The 23,833-nt window shown below is 36.7% G+C and overlaps 1 protein-coding gene across 5 annotated transcripts in view; it reads right to left on the reverse strand.

The window, feature by feature from the left end:
• The window catches only part of CDK14 (cyclin dependent kinase 14), a 555,862-nt gene that overhangs the window by 203,354 nt on the left and 328,675 nt on the right, over nucleotides 1-23,833 (reverse strand). The window lies entirely within an intron of this gene.

A 23,833-nucleotide genomic window follows, 5' to 3' on the forward strand; every position in this document is an offset into this window, starting at 1 on the left:
GCTAGAAATTCAATTTTATTGTGGTAGGTGGGAAGGCATATTTATCTTACAGGATCCCAAGGGACCTTTTTTTCCTCCCCAGAAACCCCAAACTTAGGTGTGGTTCATCTGAAGGATATGTAGTAATACCTGAAGAAAAAGCTCTTCTGAGGTGTCTGTCCTTACTGAAATGAATTTTTTAAATATTCTGTGAGAAGAAAAGAGGCAACTACTCTCAAACTTGAACTGAGAGGTTTTTATGTTGTTTTTTTTTTATTACCAGGAATATGTCCAACTAAATCTGGTCAAATTAATGAAGCAGTTATTGAGCCAATTCAAGGCAAAAAAGGTTTGGGTCATACTGAGTCATTACAATATTTTTTAAATTTTATGGTTGCTGCTCAGGTTTTATGAATTATTTTCTCCATGCTTTTAGCTTTTTCTTTTCTCTTTTCATACTATTTGAATGGAGGTTGAATTCTATTTTGGATCTCAACACTGTACTCAATAAAGGATTTCAGACCTTATAATTAGAAGACAATGTCTACTGAAAGACATGAACATTATTTTGATGATTTAAAAAAGTATTTTGATGATTTTAAAACATGTTTTATGACACTTGATGAGAATCTCAGTTGTCCTGGTACTGGCGTTGGGCATTACTAATGTAATGTAGAAATAAATTTCAAATCTCGAAAGGGAGATATGTTGAGAATTTGGAGAATATTTTTGAAGATACATTAATTCCGCGAAATAAGTATGTATCACAATCACTGCAGAGGCGAGTCACACAGCTTTTGTTGTGTGTCCTTGATTAAGTCACTTACATCCTCTTGCACAATGACCACACTTGACTGGAAAGGATCTAAGACAGTCTGTCTTCTGTAGTATCATTTCTTATAAGAAGGAAGTTGAGGTCTACAGTTCTGTCCATTCTGCCTCCACTGTTTCAAATCCATTCCCTTCTTTCTGTCCTCCCTCCACTTAAGGCCCTCAAACTTACTGGGTCTTAATTCTTAGAAAGAGCTTCTCATGGGTTTCCCAGCTGCCACGTTTGCCCTTCCTATCCCTTTTCCATAGTCTGAGGAAGGGACAGTTCCATGCAGTGTATAAGAGCTTCCTGTGTGCACCCGGGTGAGACCACCACTTACAAGCTGTGTGATTTGGGGCAAGCGACTTAACAAGCCGACTTTAGTTGTTTCATCCATGCAATGCATGTGGTAACTCTGCTGGACACTCTCTATTTGCCTTTCCTGATGCATTCTTGCCTCTTCCTCCTCCCTGTTCTCTGCTCCCCAGAGGCTGACCTTAATGGGTCTATAATTACGGAGTCACTGGTCCTCTGGCCTCAAGTTGGGTTTGGCCAGTGGGAGGCACAATGATCAAAGATCAGAGCAGAGAAAAAAAGTGAGGTTGGTGTATATTTTTTCCCTTGGCTCCTTCCCAGCAGGACAGGGAAATGGCCATGGCTAAGTCCTCCCCTGGAAGGCTACCACTCTTGCTCAGTGGGTTCCAGAATCTATTTCTCCCTTAATCTCACAGAACAGAATGGTAAAGGCTCCCCACTGTTGCTAGCCTGGAGGGGTTTCACATCTTCAACCCCACCCACAGTTTCATAAATAGTTCCTTTACCCAACTCTCTTCAATCAGCCCTCTTGAGTTGCCCTTTGTTTTTATTCTAGGACCTCTGATACAATGACCACACTTGACTCACAGGGCATTTGTAAGAATTAAATGAGAACTGCATGGAAAAATGGAAAATATAGTGCACTTGGCCTATAATAACACAACACATATTGACTATTATTAGTAACTAAAACACCGTTTGATCAGGTTACTCCCCTGCTGAAGGGCTTAATGGATCCTCTGGGGTTTATCCTGAAAGTCCAAACTCCAAGGAATAAAACCCCTTGATATTATTACTTCAGCCTTTTTCTTCCCATTCCTTTCTGTGTTCTAGCCAACTGTTAGCTGCCTATCAAATTACCTGTAATTACCTGATTCCATGTCAGTTTCTTTACACAACAGGGTCTCATCCCTTGGAAATGCTTTACTCAGTTGATGAGCTCCAACTCCTTCAAAGCTATACTCTGGCCAAATCCTCCAGAAGCTTCCCTGACTTGCCCTCCCCTCCCTGGTCCAGGTAGCATGCCTTCCTCGCTTCTCTGATTGACTGCAGCCCTGAGCTTGCATGAACATCCCAAGTCATTCATTTACATGTCAGCCATCACCTGCCCCACACAAGAATGCAGCTTCCCTGGATGTAGGACCATGTGTCATTCACCTTGGCAGCCCCCGCTCCTGGCATGGTGTCTGGCCCACAGTGAGTCTATTGTTGGACTGACTGACGGAGAGAGAACAGCTTCTGTCATGAACCACTGGGACAGTGTTCCCATAGCAGGTGGCACGAATGTGTCTTCCTGGCCAACAGGGAGAATAGCCCAACCCACCGCATCCAGAGTACCTCTGCTTTTACCTGTCTTACACTTTGAGACTTTATGTCAGTTTCAATAGAAAACCTGTCCCTGGGTTTTAAAATGTTTAAAAACCTAATGCTTACAAGCAAAACTAAATTTGAATCACCTAAGATCTCATGATTCTTTTTTTTTTTTGTAAGAAGTAAAGCCAAAACTCACATAATCCCACTGTGATGCTCATATATATGTTAAATAAAATTATAACAGGGCACAGGACCATAAGGCTATTAATATAGAAGCTACTGGTTCTTAATAATACAAGTGATGAACCTACTTTCTTAACCAACTCCAAGATTTCTCAAACTTTATCTAATGTGGTATTTAAAATTTAGATAAATGAATATGAAAACAAATATATGTGTGCATATGCATGACTGGGACATTGTGCTGTATACCAGAAACTGACACACTGCAACTGACTATACTTCAATAAAAAATTTAAAAAAAAAATAAATAAAATTTAGATAAATGAAACCTCAAGAAATAATCAATGTCTCCTTCAAATTTTTATGTTACATCTTGTTTTCTATTCAACTCACTTGGCAGTAAGCATATAAAACTGTTTTATTCATCTGTTTATCTCTATATCTATATTATAAGCTCCCTATGAGCAATGATCATTTCTTCTTCCCACCACTTCTGCATCCCAACAGAGCACTGAGTCTTCTGTAAAGTGTACTACTTAGACTGTCTAAAGCACATTAAGACAGGGGACCAGTTTGCTTTTACTTACTAGGATTGCTGCCTATGAATTGCAGTGCTCAAATGTGTTACACCAGCTTAGATCCCAACTATAACAATAGCAGGTGTCTGATTCTGCATGGCAACTTCGCTGCATCTCAGAGAGTTAACTTAAGCATAGAAACAGGTGTGCCCAGAACTGAGAGTTTTTAAAAGAACACTGGAGCACAAGTACAAATACACTCATCTCAAAGCTTCTAGTTGTTTAGTTTTACTGACAGAAAGAGACCTGAAAATACCTTTGAGGCTGACTGTTCCTTTGTTCTAAGAAAACCAACTTAATGGCAATTTCTGTTATATAAAGGTAAAGCAAGTCCCTACACACTGTTCTGGGGCAAGCTATGAAATTAACCTGCATCTTGATGTGTCAAACAGATCAAAAGGTTTAAGGTAAACTGGGTTCCTGTTTTGGCAGAGTTAATAGGTTTCTGAGGTTCTGTGGATTTTTGGAGGGAGACATTTGCTGCCTTGAGGAACACAGAGACAACATGCCAATGCTTCTCCCAGTTCTTGAACAGAGGTTTTCAGGAACCCAGGGGACTAAAGAAAGGGTGGGTAGTGAGAGATATTCTTTACCCTACAAAGGACAGGATCAACAAAGCCCAATCTGTAGTAACATTTAAGTCTAAATCCCACCAGGACTACTGATATTGGACTGTTGGTTGTGTTTTGATATAAATATTAAGTGCTATGATTGTCTATCGGGGCTGTACGTCAGAGCCCCTGGTTCTGTGGCCAGGGGATAGACGGGGGAATCCCAAGATCTGAAATTAGACCTCCCAGGGGTCTTAGATTCTCATGAGGAAGGAAATTCCTCTTTCTGGAGCCTTAGGGCCTGAATTCCAGCTAACATCACTGGGATACACTTGCTTGGGGGGGGCGGTGAGAGAAGCTAGTCCTAGGCAGAGAGAGATAAGCAGGAGATAAACAGAGAGGACCCTTTCCCCTGACACTGACCTGGAGCACTCATTTCTGACATGCCGGACAACACCAGGGCTGGTGCTGAGGAGTCCTAATGACCTACTGTGGGCATCACTGTAAAGGGAGCAAGCCACCGAGAAATCTAGGGGAAGTATTCCAGGCAGAGGGCAAAGCAAGTGCCAACCTGCTGAGGTGGCAGCGGGGCTGACCCACGGCAGGTATGGTGAGGAACCCTGTGTGGAGGGCGGGCACCTACTGTGAACTCTGGGGCACTGAGGGTTCCTGGATACCCCGCCCCCACATGCCTCTTCTGCTGCTTTCCACATCCAATTCTAATTCCAACCCATCTTCCAAGTCTTCCCTGACCCCCAAGATCAGAAGTCATTCCTCCCTGCAGTGGATTTCTACAAGATTCTGCTGTGTCTCTGACTAGTCACCCAGCACTTGACCTTGAAGCATCGCCATCACTGGAGAGTGACGTATTTAAGGTGGAGACTGTGTCTGACTCTTGAAAGTCTCTGGGGACCTGCTTAGACAGGGCCTAGAATGAGTAATGTGTTCAGGGAGCTGGCTGGTTGAACTGAACTGGGAAGTCACTGGGTGTACTTCAGAAGTTTTAGAACGTGATTGACGGTACCTTTATTCTAGGTGTTTATCCTATATTTATATACACAAAGACTTATGTGCATGGATGTCTACTGTAACACTATTTACAGCAAAAGACTAAAAATAACTTCATATTCCAGGAGGAAACTAGCTAAATAAATTACGGTACAGCTACAAAATGCAGGCAATGAGGCCAATAAATCTGTATGTACTAATATGGAACCAACCATAATATATTGCTAAGGGAAAGGCAAAATAAAAACAAAGTGTTTTTGCATGTTTTATGTTTTGCATAAAAAGAAATGTGCTTATACACACATATTATATCTCTGAAAAGAGACATGAGAAACAGGGAACGGCGACTTGCCTGGAGGGAAAGAAACAAGGAAACAGGAGGGAGAAGGACAGTTTTCACTATACTCCCACTAGACACCCTAGACTGTGTCCATGTTACCTCCTGGAAAAAAAACAAACGAACTTGTTTTTAAAGGAGAAAAAGAAAAGTGGTCAATTAAGTCCTCAGCCAGTCCTGTGCAGTCTTAGCCCCCCCCACTTCCGCCTCCGCCCTATCATTCCAGCGTATTCTTTACACTTTATAGAGTGGGTCCCAAAATAGTCATTGGTTGTAAATGACAGGCTTTCCTGGTGTGGCAGGGAAACTGATGGCTGGCAGCAGTGAGTTAATGACTGGGTGGAACAAGCCGAAATACACTATTATTTAACTATTCTCACCACTACAACCAAGCTGCCTTCTAAAGCTCAGGCTTGTCTGCATAATAGCCAGTTTAGCTACTAAGACCGAGGATAAGCTTGCATGAACAATCTGAATCATCAGGCAATTTTGAAGTCGAAAAAAAAAAAAAAAAGTTCCTTGAAGGAAAATACGCTTATAATAGATTTCCCTAAGATGAAAGTGTCAAAACTGCCCAGGCAGCCAGGATTTTATCTTCAATTTTTATAATTCACACAATGAAGGCTTCATTTCTACATCTAATTAACCACATGAAGGCATGCTGCTCGAAATAACCAAGAACTAATGGATGTAAGACTTTCAGGTAGATTTTGAGAAGTTCGAAGGCAGAATTAGCAGCCTGACAATCTATTTATCCTCACTTGTCAGCAAATATCACACACATGCTAAGTTTGAGAGGACCAAGAGTGTTCCCAGAACATTGCCATGGTTTTAAAAGAGCTGTCAGCAATGAATTGTAAACTCATCTTGTTCTATACTAGACAACTGTCTTATCCTTTAAGAATTAAAGACAGAAACCTAACATCTGAAGAACATGTCTTTTTTAGAATCTGTTAAATAATACTTTAAATATCCCCATCTTGTCAGTCCAAATAACTTGTTCTTCAAGGCATTTATCTTCACCAATGGAGTTTCATTTGAAATCTTACAATGTAGCTGAGGCATTTTAAATTTAGAGACTTTCTTCAAACCAAATTTGAGTTCCAGAATCATAAAGTCCTTCCTATTTTGCTATGCATTCTTTTATTGATCCTACTTTCCCCTTCATTAAATAGTTCATTAAAGGAGAACAAAAGGGAAACTGTACTAGAAATATATGTCCGGAAGTTAAGTAAAATTTAGTACATGTGTGGATTCAGTAATCTTTGAAACCACAATTGTATATTAAAATCCTGAAGTATGAAACAATACCTCATGGGCACTAAATTACTCTGCATCTAATATACGTCATTAAATATGACACTATGCCAAGTGTTATGAACAAATGCAGTATACACTTCTAAAAATAAATTTCAGAGGAATTCAAAACAAAAAAAACCCCATAGAATTTTACAAAAATATATTCTTTACAATCATTTTCTATAAACTTTTGTCTTAAAAAATGGCAACTTTACACATCACTCACTTTTAAGTAAAAAGGTAAGCCATCTTATACAACACTTTTTTTTCCAAAAACACTTTCTCTATACTAACATCCAGTTTTTGCAATATTTTTATCATGAAGTTACAGGTGCTATTTTATATTACAAATTACTGACTTTACCTAGCTCCTGTGATAAGCCCATTCTCCCTCAATGTGTGAATTAGTAAATTTGGGCTGATATTTTTATAATATTACTAGGTTTTAACTTTAAAATGGTTTGGTTAAAGACAGTACAACATTATCAAGTTGGACTTTCAAGGAGAGAAAAGATGCATGTGACAAAGGCCATATGTTCAGAGGTTAAAAACTCCAACATGTGTAAGTACTCCAGTCACAGCCGAATCTGTAGATATGCTCACCCATGGAGCCCAAGGGGTAACATTCTTCTTTCACTACAACTCTCCAACCATCAGGATTTAGTTAAGACTCTTTAAATGGTTATAAAACACTCACAAAACGAAGGTAGATTATTCATTAAAAAAACAAAGAAACAATTTTGTCATTTAGTATAGCAATATTACACGAAAAGAAAATACAGTTGACATACATCAACATTTGCAAAACTTTTATAGGTTAGTGCTATAATTTTGGACCTACAATTTGTGTTTTACTATTAAGTATAAAATACTAATTTCAAACTACTCCTTTTTTCATTATCTCTTTGTTAGTACAAAAAAAACAGACATTAATTTATTCTAATTGCACTTTGCAGGTTTTTGGAATATCTCATATATTGGACATTTTCAGAAATAACTTCCAGAAGACAAGTGTACTAAATTAAAATGCTACAAATTATTTTACTAACTAATGTATTCCTTTGAAAAGCTCACTGAACCAAATGTTTTATTATCACCTCATTGGCTATATTAATAAGAAAAACTGAATTTCAAATGTCTAGAACATGGGTTGGCAAATTACATCTCATGGATCAAATCCGGCCACATTCATTTGCTCAAATAGTGTCTGGCTGCTTTTTCACTAAAACAATACATTTGTGTAGCTGTGGCAGAGATTTCATGGCCAAAACTATTTATTATCTGCCCCTTTAAAGAAAAAGTTTGCCAACCCCAGTCTAGAATATCTCATAAGACAGAAATTTTGTTTTCCAAGCAGTGTTTTATTATTTGGAGTCCCACTCTCCCAAACTAAGGTCTTGAAAATAATTCAAAAATAATAGTAAGAAAAATATTTACTTGACTGCTGCTACAGAAACAAGGGAACTTTCTGACGTGATCAAAGTGTTCTAAAACTTGGTTGTTGAAGTAGTTTTACCATTATGTATCTTTATCAGGCTCATCAAATTCTAATTGGTAAATTTCATTTTATGTAAAATACAATGCAACAAACAAAAACACTAAAAGATAACATTTGAAGTCTATTCACCTCATTGTTATAGCTGGACAGAATATAACTGAAGATCAAAATAAGGGAAATCAGCTAATGATTTGACCTTGTGATTTCTGACAGGAATGTTTCTACCATTTACAACATGAATTATTAAACATAAAACAATGTAGAATTATGAAAAATATTCTTAATTATTATTTATAATGCCTATGTTTAGAATTATTAAAATTATTTAATTTAGATGCCAGACTCAACATGAGTATTCATCCATGTACCAGGAGGTAGATCGGGGAGCAGTAATTACTTTGTGATGAAGACTGTTCTCTTCCTGAGGGCACCCAGGCTGAAGTTTCAGAACTGAAGGGTTTAAAGAATTACTTAGCTTGAGATACACATTCAAAATTAAAATTTAAGACTGAAGAAATCTACCATCTAATAAAAGAATCTAACAACTACAGCGAGTTCAAAGGAATAAAAGAGAGAAAGAGCATTAACACAGGAGATCATCCAGATTTCCTGCACAAAAGTTTTCTTCATTAAAAATCTGAGTAGTATGTTTTATGTATATTGAGATATTAAAAAAGCAAAGGACTTATCTGTGTTGGAATGCAATATTACTGGATTTCAGTATAAAGTTTGCGAGCATTTTATGGAAAAATATTTGTCCATTTTCTACTGCATTTCCAGTACGTCACATAAACCTTCACTTTACTATAAAGGTCATTTTGGACAACTAATAAACTGGTGATTATTTGATAAGAAAATTCACCAAATTAATAAAATCACATGCTCTTAAAAAAGCAATGTATGTTATAGATATGTTATAGACATAGCATGTTAATAGATAAAGCAATTTACCTTTTCTAAGAAAAAGATGTCATTATGTAAGCATACAAAAAAGGCTGTGAGCTATGTTAACAGGGGCTATACTGTCGAAGATTAGTTGATAGTGTTTCTTCTTTATAGCTGTCTATAATGCCTATTTTAAAACAAAGAAAATATATCACTTATAACTATAAAAGTTAACATGTAAAAACAAAATATTAAAAATTTTGGTATGCTAGAGATAAAAGCAGAATCCACACTACCAATGATATAATTACTACTTTGTGAAGATGTGTATGTATGTCATCGAGGAATTGAAGATTTTAAAATAGCTACTGTGATTAGGTTCACAACATGATGAGTAAATGTTTCTAGATATTTTTTCCTTTGTCATCATTCTTATTCTCAGTGTTCAGAGCAATAAAGAGCGAGATAAGGAAAGGATTGTGCATTCTTTTTTGGTGCAATGTAAATATGCTTTTCAAGTTTTACCTTAAGTTTACTTTTAAAAATGACACTTTCCACAAGCATTAAAAGTTCTTCATTCTTTTACCTTATTTTCTAGTTACAGTCATTAGAATGATTACTCTAAGAAAGGTAACAAAATCTCCACTCTAGATAAGGCTGGCAAATCACAATAATTCTATTATTTGCTGGATTTAAGTTTCATGGGCAAAGCAGAAGACTACTTTGAAGCTGGCAAAGGTATTTTTAAGAAAATGATCACAAACTATATTCACATAATGGTGAAAAAACTTATTTAGGAGAACAGTTTTTAAGGGACACTTAAAAATACTAAAACCTGAAACTTAAAGCTTAAAAACTGTTAAATCCAGTCTTACATTTTAAAAAAAATTTGCAAAAAACAAAACTGCCTGTTTAAGTGACTAGTCCAAGGTCAAAGAGCTAATTAGTAAAAACATTAGAACAAGGGCTTGGACTTCTCACTCCTGCTAACATACTCTTTTTATTAAAATTTCATTGTGAAATGAAACGGAGGGGCTCCAAAGGATACATGTGTTTCCTAGTTTTTCACCCTCAGTCTTTGCTGAGGACTTGGCTGTCACTCTTCAGGCCAGAGGACTGGGACACCGAACAGGACTTACTCTCCTAGCTTTGGCCTCCCCAGACCTGTCTAAGGGCTCTGCATGGCGAACAGCAGATTGCAGGCACCTGGCTCCAAGTCCTGCCACAGTCCCAGGTGGCCTATCTGTGCGGGGCTTGAGCCCAGCCCCAGATCCTGGCTGACTGGCAGCAGGTTCTAGCTGATAGGAGGCCAGAAAAACGAGTGCTAAAACCCTCTTGCACTGCAGACCACCAGCCCAAGGCCTCCAGGCACCGCACACGTGACTGGAGGTGAAACTGGAGAGGGGCAAATGGTGGACGGAAGCAAGTCTGCCTAGAACAGCCTGCAGGGTAAATAAGAATAAAGCAAGTAGACCATCAGATCAGCAGCTGTTTCAGGGCCATTTTGGAAAGAGGCCGGGGATAAATAAATAATAAAAAATATAACCAAATAGTTGCCATCTGCTGCTGTTGCCGCCACCTAATTGACATTTAATCTACTCTCCGGCTTTGTTGCCCATATGTCCACCAACATCTCTGCCCGTGGCTGAACAGTAAAAGCTCTGTCCTTTGCCGTGTTACTCACAGAGGGACTGTAAGTATTACCGTGATACGAACCTACTTGTCTTTACTTATACTGGGCCCTGACCCTGTCCTTGTCTCAGAAACCTCATAAAATCCTACTCATCCTTTGAAAAGACTTCTTCAGGGTGTCCCCTCTAAGTCTCCCAAGCAAAAAGTGTAGAACCCTTTTCTGGCCTCTCATTCTATATAGAGAAGTCACCTGTTGGAAAATACTATAATTAGTGGCATAAACTGTATTTTCTCAGCTTTACTTAACTTCTCAGCCTTCTATTTTGGTTTCTTATGTGAGGACAGAGTAAGGTACTACAAGCAGAGGGCTCACCCCAGGACCTGACCATAAGCACCAATCAATAAGGTTACTTATCATCACCGTCATTACCAATACACTTCACACAGCTTTACACCCTGGCATAGGCTTTACATGCTCATTGCTCATTGTTACTCTTTATGGAAAACTGCACCCAACAGTACAATCACCATGAAAAAACTGGATAGGACTTTTCACATCAGCAGCGGTTGTCAGACACTAAGGTGGTTCCCCTGACCCCTGCACCCAAACTCCTGGTATCCATGCTCTTGTGGAATCTCCTTCCCTTGAGTATGGATGGAACCTGTTACTTGTTTCTTAAAAGATCAAATACGGCAAAGGTAATAGGATATCATTTCTATGATTAGGTTTATATGAGACTGTAACTTCTATTTGCTGCAGACTCTCTTCATGTGCATGCCTTGCTGAAGCGAGCAGCCACGTTGGAGAGGTCCACACGGCAAGAAACTGAGGGTGGCCTCTGGCCTACAGCTAGCTTGGAACTGAGGCCCTCAGTTCTGCAGTCGCCTAGGAACTGAATTCTGCCAACAATCATGTGAACTTGGGTAGATCCTTTCCCAGCAGAACCTTCAGATGACACTATGACTGGAGCCTTGTGAGAGACCTTGGAGCAGTGGCACCCAGCTAAGCTATGCCCAGACTCCTAACCCACAGAAACAGTGAGCTAATAGACGTATGCTGTGTTAAGTAGCTTAGTTCATGGTAATCTGTTACACAGCAATAAGAGAACTAATATGCCAACATTTCCCCAACTTACGTTCCGCCAAGTCAAAAATCTGCCTTTAATGAAATAAATCTGGGAGATGTGATGTTAAATTTTAACTGCAGAAACATCAAGGGTCTTTAACTTCTGGTTAATATATGCTATGATTCCAGGGGCAGGGGGAGGTGGGGAAGACACCCATGCAGCTCACCTGAAACTGATTTCACCAAAAAAAAAATTTTAATTCAAAAAAATGATTTCTCAGTAATGAATGTTCAATGGACCACAATTTTTAAAAATGACTTTAGGTTTATAGAAGCAGTAAAAGTAATAGCCATCAAAAGCTGGCTCTGGCTGCCTCAGGAAAAAGGCAAGATAAATGTGCAAAGGGGAAATTGGCCATCTGACTCACTGGGGGAGTGGTCTGGCTCCTCTGAAAAATTGTACAAGGATGAAAAAGTTTCACTTCCAATATTTCTATGAACTTTTCTGGTCTTTTTATCATTCTAAATATACCAAGTATGATATTTTTATGAGCAAAACAAATTATACACCTGTGTTTCTCAACAGAACTCACAACTATGAAGAAGACCAAACAGCAGTCCTCATTCCTTCTTCCCCGCCGTTTCCCCATCACGTCAGTGCTGTACGTGACCTCCTACAATATCGGCTGGTAATGCCGAGCTGACCGCTTGGATGAGATGGGGCAGCTCGGCAAGAGGAAGGCAAGTGGCAAAGTCTAATGAATACCTTGTTTGATGTCATGTATGTTGAAAAAACTTTTTTTTTGTTTTTGTTTTTCAATGTTTTTCTGATTTCCAGAAATTTTATCTTTGGCAAGGAAAGGGCAAGTTGGCATACGCTAGAATGTTTTACTGCCTTTAATGTCTGTGTTTTCACTTTATAAATAACTCTTTAGAGCCAGTGGGTAAAAGTGCTATGATTATTTTGGCATTCACTTGATGATTTAAAGACAATTTCAAATCTGTATTACAATTTCTCTACTTATCGGAGGGATATCCAACAACTTACTTACAGTTACTCCCATTGATAAAGTGCTGGATAATAAAATGCATTTATCTATAACTTTCATATTTAAAAGGTCACTGATCATAAAATTAATTAGAACTACTTGAACATTCTTCATGTTGTTATTTAAAAGATATAAAAGAAGTCATATGATCTTAGAAGACGATTTCAAGACAAATTATTTTCAAGCCTACAGACTCAACAGAAATGCCAATGTTAAACAAGTATCGGTCATTCTGATGCCCACGCTGAGAAGCAAAAATGAATGTTCTCATTTTAAAAAGAGGGTAATGAGACCTGTACCATCCACTTCACAGGGTTATAAGAATAAAATGAGAGCTATGAAATCACCTCATGAACTATAGAGGGCTGCTATTACTGTTATTAGAAATAACAGGGGTTTGGATCAATTTCATTTTCTAAGAGCAATCTAATGCCAAGAAGCAATCTAATGCTTCAGATAAAGTTTTTCAATGGTTCAACTACTAGAATGCTTCCAAGTGTTGAATTTAATATTCACAAATAAGAGTGCTTTCAGACACTGGAGTCTGCAATGACTTCATCTTGTACTAGGCAAAACGCCCATCCTCTGTTTTGACACTGTATAGCACGGATGCCTGGATCCAAAGCAGATCACAGACATGTCGCTCACAAAGAAGCCACAACAAGCAATTCTTAAAATTTAAGAAGTGACTATGTTTGCTGTCATAGTCAAGGTTGACAAAATGTAGGGCACTGATATTTTTACTGGAATGAAGGACACGTGCTACAATGTGCTTGATTTATGAATTTGCTACGGAATCTACAATCTACCATTATCTTAAATCATTCATTTGACAATCTATACATATTCCTTTTTGAAGATTACAAGTGCATTCCTTAATTTATGCATATTTCTAGTTATCTATTTTTCCTCTTGAGATTTTAAAAGACTGGTCAAATGAACTTTGACACAAAATTAATTTTCAAAACATTGCCAGAAAAATCTTAGAAAACAATATAATGGTCCCATATAGTTTTCTTATCAACTAATTTCACTGTTTTACAGAGCAGCAAACGTCCAAGGATCCTTAAAAAAAAAATCAATGTGTCATTTTTCATTTAGGTTTCTGCATTATCTGACAATGGAAAAGTAATTCCTGAAGCACGATTATCTCCTCAGAGACTACAAACACTGACACTGTACAGAAGTTGTCTTTGTTCTTGCAGTTTCAAGGATTCACTCATTTCTTTATTAAACTGGACACTGAGGTGTAACTGTATTTTTCACTAGGACTGGTTTTTCCTGTTTTCTCATCTGACAGGTCTTTGCTAATGAAATACTGGACAGAAGCACTCAGATGTTGTTTATGAAGAGAATATGTGTAACACCACTAGATTTCTGTTTGGTTAGCACAGTGTTCTACCTCTTAAAAGAACTAATATGAAGTAAAATTTTATTCTCAAAGAATGTGCTGCAAACCTATCATAAAATTTCTTATCACAAGAATGACTCCCTTTTACTAAATTATCCTTAGTCCCTTTACCAGGGAAGCTGAACTGAATGGCACTATGAGAGAGAGATTTTAAACTCTGAACCACAAACCACAGGAAGTTTTTAAAATTAATTTGTAAATAATTATCTTTAAAAATCTTACCTTGCCTAGTAATTATACTTTAAAATAGACAAACAACACTATCCAGAAAATATATGAGAGAGTGATTAAAAATCACATCCTTTAAAAATGATTACTGGTCCCAAGGACATCTCTGTCCAGTGCAATAACTGATACTCAAAATGGCGACTGTCAGGAAAGCTCAAAGCAGGACTGCAAGGACCACGTGGCCTTGATTTACCGCTGTGCTATCAGCCACGAGCACAGCACTGAGTATAGAGTAGGCACTCAGTAAAAACCTGTTGAATGAACTATTGAATAATAGTCCATATTACCTCCTTGTTCAAGAAAGCAAGAAAGCATTTTATACATTTTAGGGGGAAAAAAATCACATGAAAAATAAATGACATTTTGAATACTTAAACCCTAGACCCTAAAGGGTCAAAAATAAGCATGACATTTATATGGACTGTCTACAAGCCAGGCACAGTCCTTAAATGATAAGTATTAACATATTTAATTCTTCTAGTGATTTTGTGAGGTACCCAGTATTACTATCACCACCCTCATTTTCAGACAGGTAAATTAAGTCACAAGGAATTTCAATAACTCACAATTTGTAAAGAGTAGAGGCAGGATTCAAACTTTGGCATCTGGCTCCAGAATCTGCACGCTAACAATTCCGGGATATTTTATTTTGTTTTTTCACGTGGGTATATTTGTTTCTATGTAAAAAGTTTTCTCTTTCAGACAGTGTTTCACTTGGTACTTTGGTTATAGCTCCACCTGCCCTGCAGTTATGTACTGTCTCTTTCTAACTTTTGGAAAAGGTAAGATCTGAACAGAAGATTCCTTCCACTGAGAGGCATCAAGGGTATTTTTCAGCTACTACCCAACACTGCTGAGTCATAAGGGGGACAATGTTAAAACCAATACAGCCTTTATTTGCCCACAGGGCTTCTCAATACTTGAATTTTTTCCAGGAATATAATTAAAGAGGGTGGTTCCTTCTAATTCATAAATTACCCAGGTTTTATTCCACTTTATATTCCAACAAGGCTTCCTATAGGTCTACTGTAAGAAATGTTCTTTATATTTGTTTCTTGCAGTTTCCTCAAGACGCAGGTCCTAGTTTCAGTGTTCTGGGCTAAGTGATCTCACAGTTCAGCTGACGCAGGTCATCAGACCAGCAAAGGTTACTCTGATCCTCTGTTACAAAGGACACCTGGTTAGCATTTCTACCTTCTCACGCACTTGGGGCACTAAGACTGCTATGCATACGCTAAATAAGTTATCAATCGTCTGTCAGGAACTACACTAGGACTCTAGAGACATTGGTAATAATGATAGTAATGATAATTTAACACAACACTCACTAAGTAACAGGAAGAATGTTCTCTTGATTTTCCATCAATGGGCAAAAGTATATACATTTTAAGACGAGAAGTTTGGAATAGATAATCTGAGGTTCCTTCAAAATCCAGAGAAAATAAAATAATTCTAAAAATGTGAATATAATGAGTTTTCCTTTTCTCTTATACAATTATAATAGACTTATTTCAATTTTCCCCTCAAAGTTGCTGCCTTTATTCTGAAAATTAAAAAGAATGAAACTTTCCCAATGATGTGACTCTATCAACAGCTAGATGATGACTTCAACAATAACATCATCATCTGCTTTTCTCTGAGCATCATATTCTTTGAGCAAAATGCTTGCATACCATATTTATTTTGTATTGTTCGGGTAATGTTAGTATCAGGGATTCTCATTAGATGTTCTCAACTTATTTTAAGTCAGTTGAAAGCTTACTGGTAACTTTTCAGAAACCACCATAACCATATTATCCTGAAAGTATCCAACTTTTCTCATGCCCCTCTTTACGCCTCTGTTGTGTCATTCTCTTGATGGGGGCATTCAATTTAGCCAGCTCATTGATCCTTTTCACCCCCTGCTCCCCATTCTATGCCTTCCAGGCTGGTTCTAAGACAGTTTCCACATTCAGTAGGGGCTGGCTGTTGTTTCACACAATAGATTTCTTTAGCTGACAACTCTACTCCCAAACTGCAGTAAACACTTCAATCTGCATTTCACATCAGTATCTTTCCAGATTAAAAATTAGAATGTCAAATAACTTGACATATATTTAAAAGAGATATATTCCATTTTTAAAGTTTGAATTTTTACAAAAAGTTCTATTCTTTTAGCTAGGTGAGCTTGATTATGCACAGCAAGGTTATTTTTACAATATGTGATAAAATAGATTGTTTTTCAGATGTGTATCTAAACTTCCTAAGCAGTACAGATCATTAGTACTCAACTGCTTTTTACTTTTTTAATTTTCCAGTACTTTTTTCTTCCATTAAAATGAAAAAGGACAAGTCCTAGCTTCCTATATTTATCTATTGCAACAGAAGAAATCATTCAGGTGAAAAGAAAAAATTTAAATATTAATGTAAATATGTACTATTTCAAAGTAAATAAGCCAACACATATGGCATTTTAAAAAAACCTCAGAGAACAAAAGAAAGCAAACTAATATTGAACTGACTGTATTAAAGTGAGAAAAAAATCAAAATGAATTTTTCAAGTATATCTAACTCTCAGAATTTACAGTATATCTCAGATTTCCTATAGCAGCCAGTTTTCCTTGCTTCCAGTAAAAATTTTAGAAAACATGTGCGTTAGACTACAATGACTCACTGTCATCCAAGATTCTGGTAAATCAGGCATACTGATATGTGTATCAGTTGAGTCTGGTTTTGGCTGCATTTAAAAATGTGGCTTCTTGGAAAGTAAAGAGCAGAAGATGAAGTAAGATTCATAAAGGACGTGAGTGAATTACTGAACTCTAAGCAATCTTTTACACTTACCTATAGATTACGAAAACTCATGTTCAAATGTAATCGTTGTCTTGAATAGCATGTGAGTGTTAAGTAATTCTAAGTTGCGTTTCAATGCTATCTTGCTAACATCACTTATAATTCTTCCACTATGGTCATCACTGCCAGCACTTAGGGTTCCAGTCATTTCATATGCAGATTTTTAAAGGAGATATTGGTATATTTCAACCCATACTCTGAATTACTTATCTGACTTGCTGCCAACAAGTTTGCCCTCATGTAGTATAGAAAAATAACATTATTTTGCAGATTGAGATCCCTTTGCCTAGAAAGTTTCCATCAAGAGCAGAGAATAAGATGATCAGCCTTATTTCAAGCAGTCTGTTCTGCATTTTAAGATGTCTCGTTACCTCACATGCATGATTTGGCTAAAAATGAACTAGCAGTTTTGAATTTCCTCATTTCCATGGAGTTTGAAGCTGCCATTCTTTGAAATCAACCCCTATCCACATTGCTTCAATCTAATCTGCTTTGTGGTGATTGAACAGAGAAAGTTTCTCATAGAGAGAGCAGAATATGCTTATTAGTTACAGTTCATATATTTCTTTCTTGTTCCCATTTATAACTTTAAAAAAAATACAGGTAAGTTTATAAATTTTTTTAGGGCAGTGAAACTCTTCTGTATGATACTGTAATGGCAGTTATATCACATGGCATTATAATTTGTCAAATTGCATAGAATGTACATCAAGAGTGAACCCTAATGTAAACCACGGACTTCAGGTGATATTGATGTGTCAGTATGGATTCATCACCTGTAACAAATGTACATTCTGGTGGGGGATGTTGATGGAGGAGGCTATGCACGTGTGGGTGCAGGGGATATTTGAAAATTCTCTTTCTGCTCAATTTTACTGTGAATCTAAAACTGCTCTTAAAAATAAAGTCCATTTAAAAGGAGAAAAAAATCACATGTAGGTAGTATGTTAACATATCCAGGAAAAGTTAACATTATGATAACACAAAGCAAAAAAAACCAATATAATGAAATGTCATCATCATCCATCCCTCTTGAATGCAAGAAAACTTCCAAGGGAATGAGCAGGGATATTAAACAAGATTTAAACAATGAAGCTAAGTGATGATTTCATGATCTAAGAGAAAACAGTTTGAAGCATCAACATTCCTTACCTAAAGGGTTATTACCACATTTTTAAAATACTGAATCAGGGAGAATAACTGTCTAATTCACATGTCAATCAAAATATTCCTAACATGGAATCTTGATAATTTATTTGATAGGTTTTAAGACACATACATTTGGATTTGGAGTTTTAATGAAGTCCATAAAAATTAGGGAAAAAACAGCCCTTTCTTTGGTTCATATTGTAGCAGAAATTATTATAAAAATATTCTTTAGTTTTCAGATCTGTATGAAAGCAACTGGCTGAACTTTTAATTAAAATTGCTTATCTGTTAAACTGTTCAAAGGACCTTTCTAAAAGTAGAGTGTTACCTCATATTAGATAATAAAGATACTTTTACTATTAGAAAATACATTCTAAAACAAAGATACAGTAAAATTAAATCCTTCAGGCCATAACAAAGTAAATTATATCTAACCCTGAGTTTATAACTATGACTTTCATGGTGAATTTTACATGCTAATAAAAAAAAATAGGTAAAGGTCTATACTTTGGGGACTAACAGGCTTTTTATTCAGAGACTTCATATTCATCAAACTGACAGACTCTACTCTGCATCTGAGAGCAGCTGATTTCTTTCTGTTTTCTACTATTCCCTACGTGAATTCTGAGAGGCACAATACAAACAAACCCTGCAACTCACCATGGCCTCTGCAGAGATACATCTCTGGTGTGTTCTGCAAATTAATCTAAAATGTGATTTACCATAATTTCCTTTTTCAAATCGAGACAAGGAACAGCCTGGAGGAGGAAACTACCAACATTAGGAAGGTAATATTTTAAGACCTCTGGTGGGAAAGAGACCTGTGTAATTTTACTTGATTAAAACCGCAGAGCTGTTTAATTCAGCTCCTGCATTAGGAAAGCCAGTAAAATAAGCCAGGACCTTACTTGCTGATATTACAGAGTTCTTACTGTCTCTTTTTTTAGGGGTAAATTTAACCCAGCTGTCTTTCCATGTAGCAAAGCTACGACCCCTCAAAAGAGCAGAAGAATGGCTGGGAAGTGTGGATGACACACCACCATCATCTTGCAGGAATTGCAGGAAGCTGTACTTCCACAGACTCATCTTTTGTTTTAACCTCATTTACATGGAAAAATACACTTACGTTTTCATACCATCATACTGCAAATGAACATTAATTTCTCGGTGAGTTTATTTATGACTTTACTTGTCTTACTTTGATAATTTTCTTCTAATGTGATCTCAGTGCACATCATAAAAAGTGTGGCTTATCTATTTGAATTTCCAGAAGCCGGAATAAAAAATTAGATTCTAGGAAGGGATGGTATAGCACTGATTTTGGATTCAACGGACTGAATTAGCCACCAGTGAATATTGGATCATTAGAAAATAAGTTAATAATTTCAGAAATGTACAATGTACTGAGAAGAATCTTAGAAAGTATCTGCTCAATGCTCTTATTTTTCATCTGAGGAGTCTAAGCTCAGAAAGGATAAATGACTTCTTGAAAGTTGTAAGCTAGTTATAGACAGAGCCAGGTCCCCTAATGCAATGCTCTCAAGGATAGTACAACTTGACAATCATTTAAGGTCTGCAGAGTAAGAACTCCAAATCTTATACATGTTTTGTGCATGTTTACATTCACTCAGCAATGTTTATTTCTGCTGCCTGAGATTACAAACATCACACCAAGCAAGTATGTAGGGCCTATGTGTAAGAGCCTCAAAGCATCCTGAAGCTCCAATCCATCTAAAGTCATCAAATTCCATCTGCACTCTTGACTGGGCCCAGCCAGGACAACACTGATGAAGAAAAAATTAACTTGTAATCTGCTGTTTTGCTAAAACAAATCAGGCAGAAATTAATAAATTCAGGAGGGTCTTAGTCTTCACACTAATACTCAATTTTGTTATGCACATTGTTTATACATTGTACCAATATTTACTCATCACCTTCTATGAGCTAAGTGTGGTTCTAGACAGAGCACAGACAGGCATGAGCAAGACAGGCCACTCCCTGCCCTCATGGAACTGACAAGCAAGTAGCAGAAGCAAAAATAAGCAGATAAACAAATGAGCAAAATAATTTCAGGGCACCCTAAGTGCTACTGAAGAAGCTGAATGGGATGATCATAATGAGAAAATTCTGTTTTTGGAAAGATGGCCTATTTGAACATATGATTTATGATTTGTGTAATGAGAAAGAGGCAGCCAGGTAAGAAGTAGGAGGAAGAGTATTCCTCGCAAAGGGAAAGGCTGAGGAAGAGGCTCTGATGTGGGGACACGTCTGAGATTTGGCTGCACCACGGGAAGCAAGGAGGAGCAAGGTGGTGAGGACACAGGCTGGATAAGGGGTTTGAAGTTTTTTTGCCCCCAAAGGTAATGTAAAGACAAACCCATTTTTAGAAATGAGGCTGAATTCCTCTACACAATTTTATTATCTTATTATATACAAGCAGGACAAATCTCTGTATTAGGAAAGCCATAGTGATTCTAAATCATGTGTAATTTACTTATTTAAAATGCATATAGGAAATAAGTCTTAGCTGAGTGCTTGAATATGACTTCTGCATACCAGAAAAAAAAAAAACAGTACAGCATTTTGACCATTCAGAACTGCATTCCATTTAAACCTAAATGGGTCTACAAATACATTATCACCTGGTTTACCCCATCCAGCAGGTAAAATCTCCAGAGTACAAAGGCTGAACTCACTCCTTACTACTGAATTAGTCAATTGACAATATGTTCTTTAAATTATGCAATGCATTTTTGAGGGTATTAGTACAATCTATTTTCATAGCATGAGTGTTATATTTGTTGTATGTAGAAAATACATATAATGATAAATAATTTTCTGTAATTATTGAGGTACAAATGTAACCATATATAATGATCATTAATTTACTGGAAGATTAGGAAGCTCTGTAAGGTAAAATATCTATGTTTATAAATATAAAGATCCTGGGCCACCTGAAATTGAAGGATATGGATCAAGCATCTGAATTTCAGTTTTGTGAGCAGTTACCCACATGATCAAGCTTGGGCAAATTTCTAACTCTCTATGAATCTCAAGTCTCTCTCAAAAACATAGGTTACCATACTTTACTAGGTTGAAAAGACAATGAAACAAGAATTTCTAAGCATCTGACACATAGAATAAACGCAATAAATTTAAGGGTTTCTCCCTCTTCCTGTATATTTTTTTCTAATAACAACAGTAGCATTTATGGTACAGGAACTATGCTCATACAGATTTCATTTGTCTGTTTCAGGCAAAACGTGATGGTATTTTTCACTCAAGAGAAAAAGGTAGGACAAAGGAACTGCTGCTAAAGCTCTTCATATATCAAACTCTGAATTAAGACCTGGTGTTTCTAATTGTTCTGCTGCTTGGAACCATCCCATTTTGACAGCCTAGCTTCTCCACAGCTTCCACCGTGTTTCCTTTATCTCAGACACAAACACATGCCCAAGCGCAGTAAATCACAGTTAATTGCATGTCTTAAATTAAAAGACAAAAATAATGCACAATTAATTGGGGGAAATTGTCAGTTGGTGAATGAGTCTCACTCATTACACTTGATGCAGAGGATGCATGCCAAGTGTGTGTTCCAGGCAAGAAGATTCAGCCCGTGACACTGAGGTACAACCTTTCTGCAGAGCAGTCTGGTCCAAAGAATCAAACGCTTTAAAACACTCAACACTGTAATTACAGCATGTACAGCTTTCTCTGCAAGGATGTTCAATACAGGACTGTGCATAATCAAGAACGATCAGAAAGAACGAAAATGTTCAGTGATAGGGACTGAAGAAAGAGACTAGGTTTTGGCCATTAGAGGAAAAAATCTAAGATGTTTACAAATGATTTTTTCATATTAAATAATAAGAGAAAATGTCCATGACATATTCTTATGTGACAACTGCTTATAAAACCATGTTTTTTGGAGAATTACATTATAAGTGGAAGAAGCAAGAAAAGAGAGAGGAGGAGGAGAAAGGTACTGGAAAAAAATACAACAAAAATGTCAACATTTGTTATCTGTGAGTTGCTTATACTTCCTAAATTTTCTAATTTTCTAAAAAAACTTTCTAAGTTGTCTAAAATTTCATTTCAATTTATTTCTGAATCTGATATTACAAAACGTCAGTTTTAAAGATCCATAAGAATCTATTAAGATGAACTTACCTGACTATTATAATAAAAAGTCATCATAAAATTTAAAAAAAAAAACCCAGGAAGCACTTAGATACAATCTTATTATACCTTTGGTTATACAGACAAAATCAACTTTGTAAAAATGTACTTTATAAATATACAAGAAAACCATGTTCAACAAAATTAAATGTTCAGTACAATGATTTATTGCAACATATACCTTATAGTATATTACTGTACCAGAAGAAAATCACTATAAATCCTTATTAATTTAATACTAATACTGACAAACTACAAAATATGTTCACAGAAAAACCAATAACCTTGAATTTGAGGAACTGCATATCTTCTCTCCTCCACCCACCTACTCTCCCATTATTTTCTACCCTGTAATAGTAAAACTTTACATCTAGCCACCGAGTTATTATTCTGATGCTAAAATTTGACAATAAACAATTCACACACACACACACAAACACACACATACAGTTTCATCATTTTTACCAACCAAGATGAGAACAAGTAAAGTTTTGCAATATATCACCAGTCATGCTAACATTTGTTTCATTTCAATTTTAGAAGAAAAGAATACACAAAACCCAGAGTAGATTCATTCCAAAAGTACTGAACACTCTACGAACCTTGAAATAAGAAATAAACATTTCCTGCTCTCTATTATTTAGCTGGGGTAGGGAAAGATAATCATATTTCAGCAAAAGCCCATATCTCAACCTCAGGCGTCTTTCTGTCCCAAGGGAAGTATTTCCATTCCACTCTTAATGGAACAAATTTCTAATCAGAATACGTATTGAAAAATAATTGAGGCAAGGCAATGTCCACACATCATGCTGCCATCAGCCCTCCTGGTGTTGGGAATTAACTCAGCAGACTCTGGTGTGACAGAGAGCCAGGACAGTGGGAATATGTCAGACTTGATGACGGGAGAGGAGCCAGCAAGGATGACACAACGTTCTGCTCCCTTTGGGTGCTTAAGACAGTGTTGGAGGGAAGCTTCTACCTGGAAAACGCCAACCTTAAAACCTTTAAGGAAAGGATGACTTATAATGGGTCCAGACCAGGACCTCAACATTTAAATTGGCATCAGCGTCTACTTTTTTTCTTCTTTGTTTTTTCCTTTTTATATTAGTGTCTACATTTATAAAGTTATGGAGAATTTTTGAAGTAACAGTCATTTTTGGAAAGGTTAACACTGTCTTTGGATTTTTAAATTATTAAAATCTTTGGGTAACATTCACTATGGGATATACCGTGTGATGCTTTGAAATAGTCCAAAGGCTTGAATTCATGTTCTTCAAGTTTGACAACATACTGATAATTGTTGAAGCTGGGTGATGGGTCATGGGGGCTCATTATGATAACCTTCTATTTTTGAATCTGTTTGACATTTTCATGATAAAAAATAGAAAAAATAGACTTCTTACTATTCATTACATGTTCAAAATTTTACTGACTTTTCCTTTGGTATGAGATCTGATTTATGCTTAGGATTATTTAAGAATTTAACAAGCAGTGTAAATTAAAAAGAAAAACCTACCAAATATGATGCT

The sequence above is a fragment of the Camelus dromedarius genome, chromosome 7 (genome assembly GCF_036321535.1).
Source record: "Camelus dromedarius isolate mCamDro1 chromosome 7, mCamDro1.pat, whole genome shotgun sequence".
Classification (NCBI taxonomy): Eukaryota; Metazoa; Chordata; class Mammalia; order Artiodactyla; family Camelidae; genus Camelus; species Camelus dromedarius.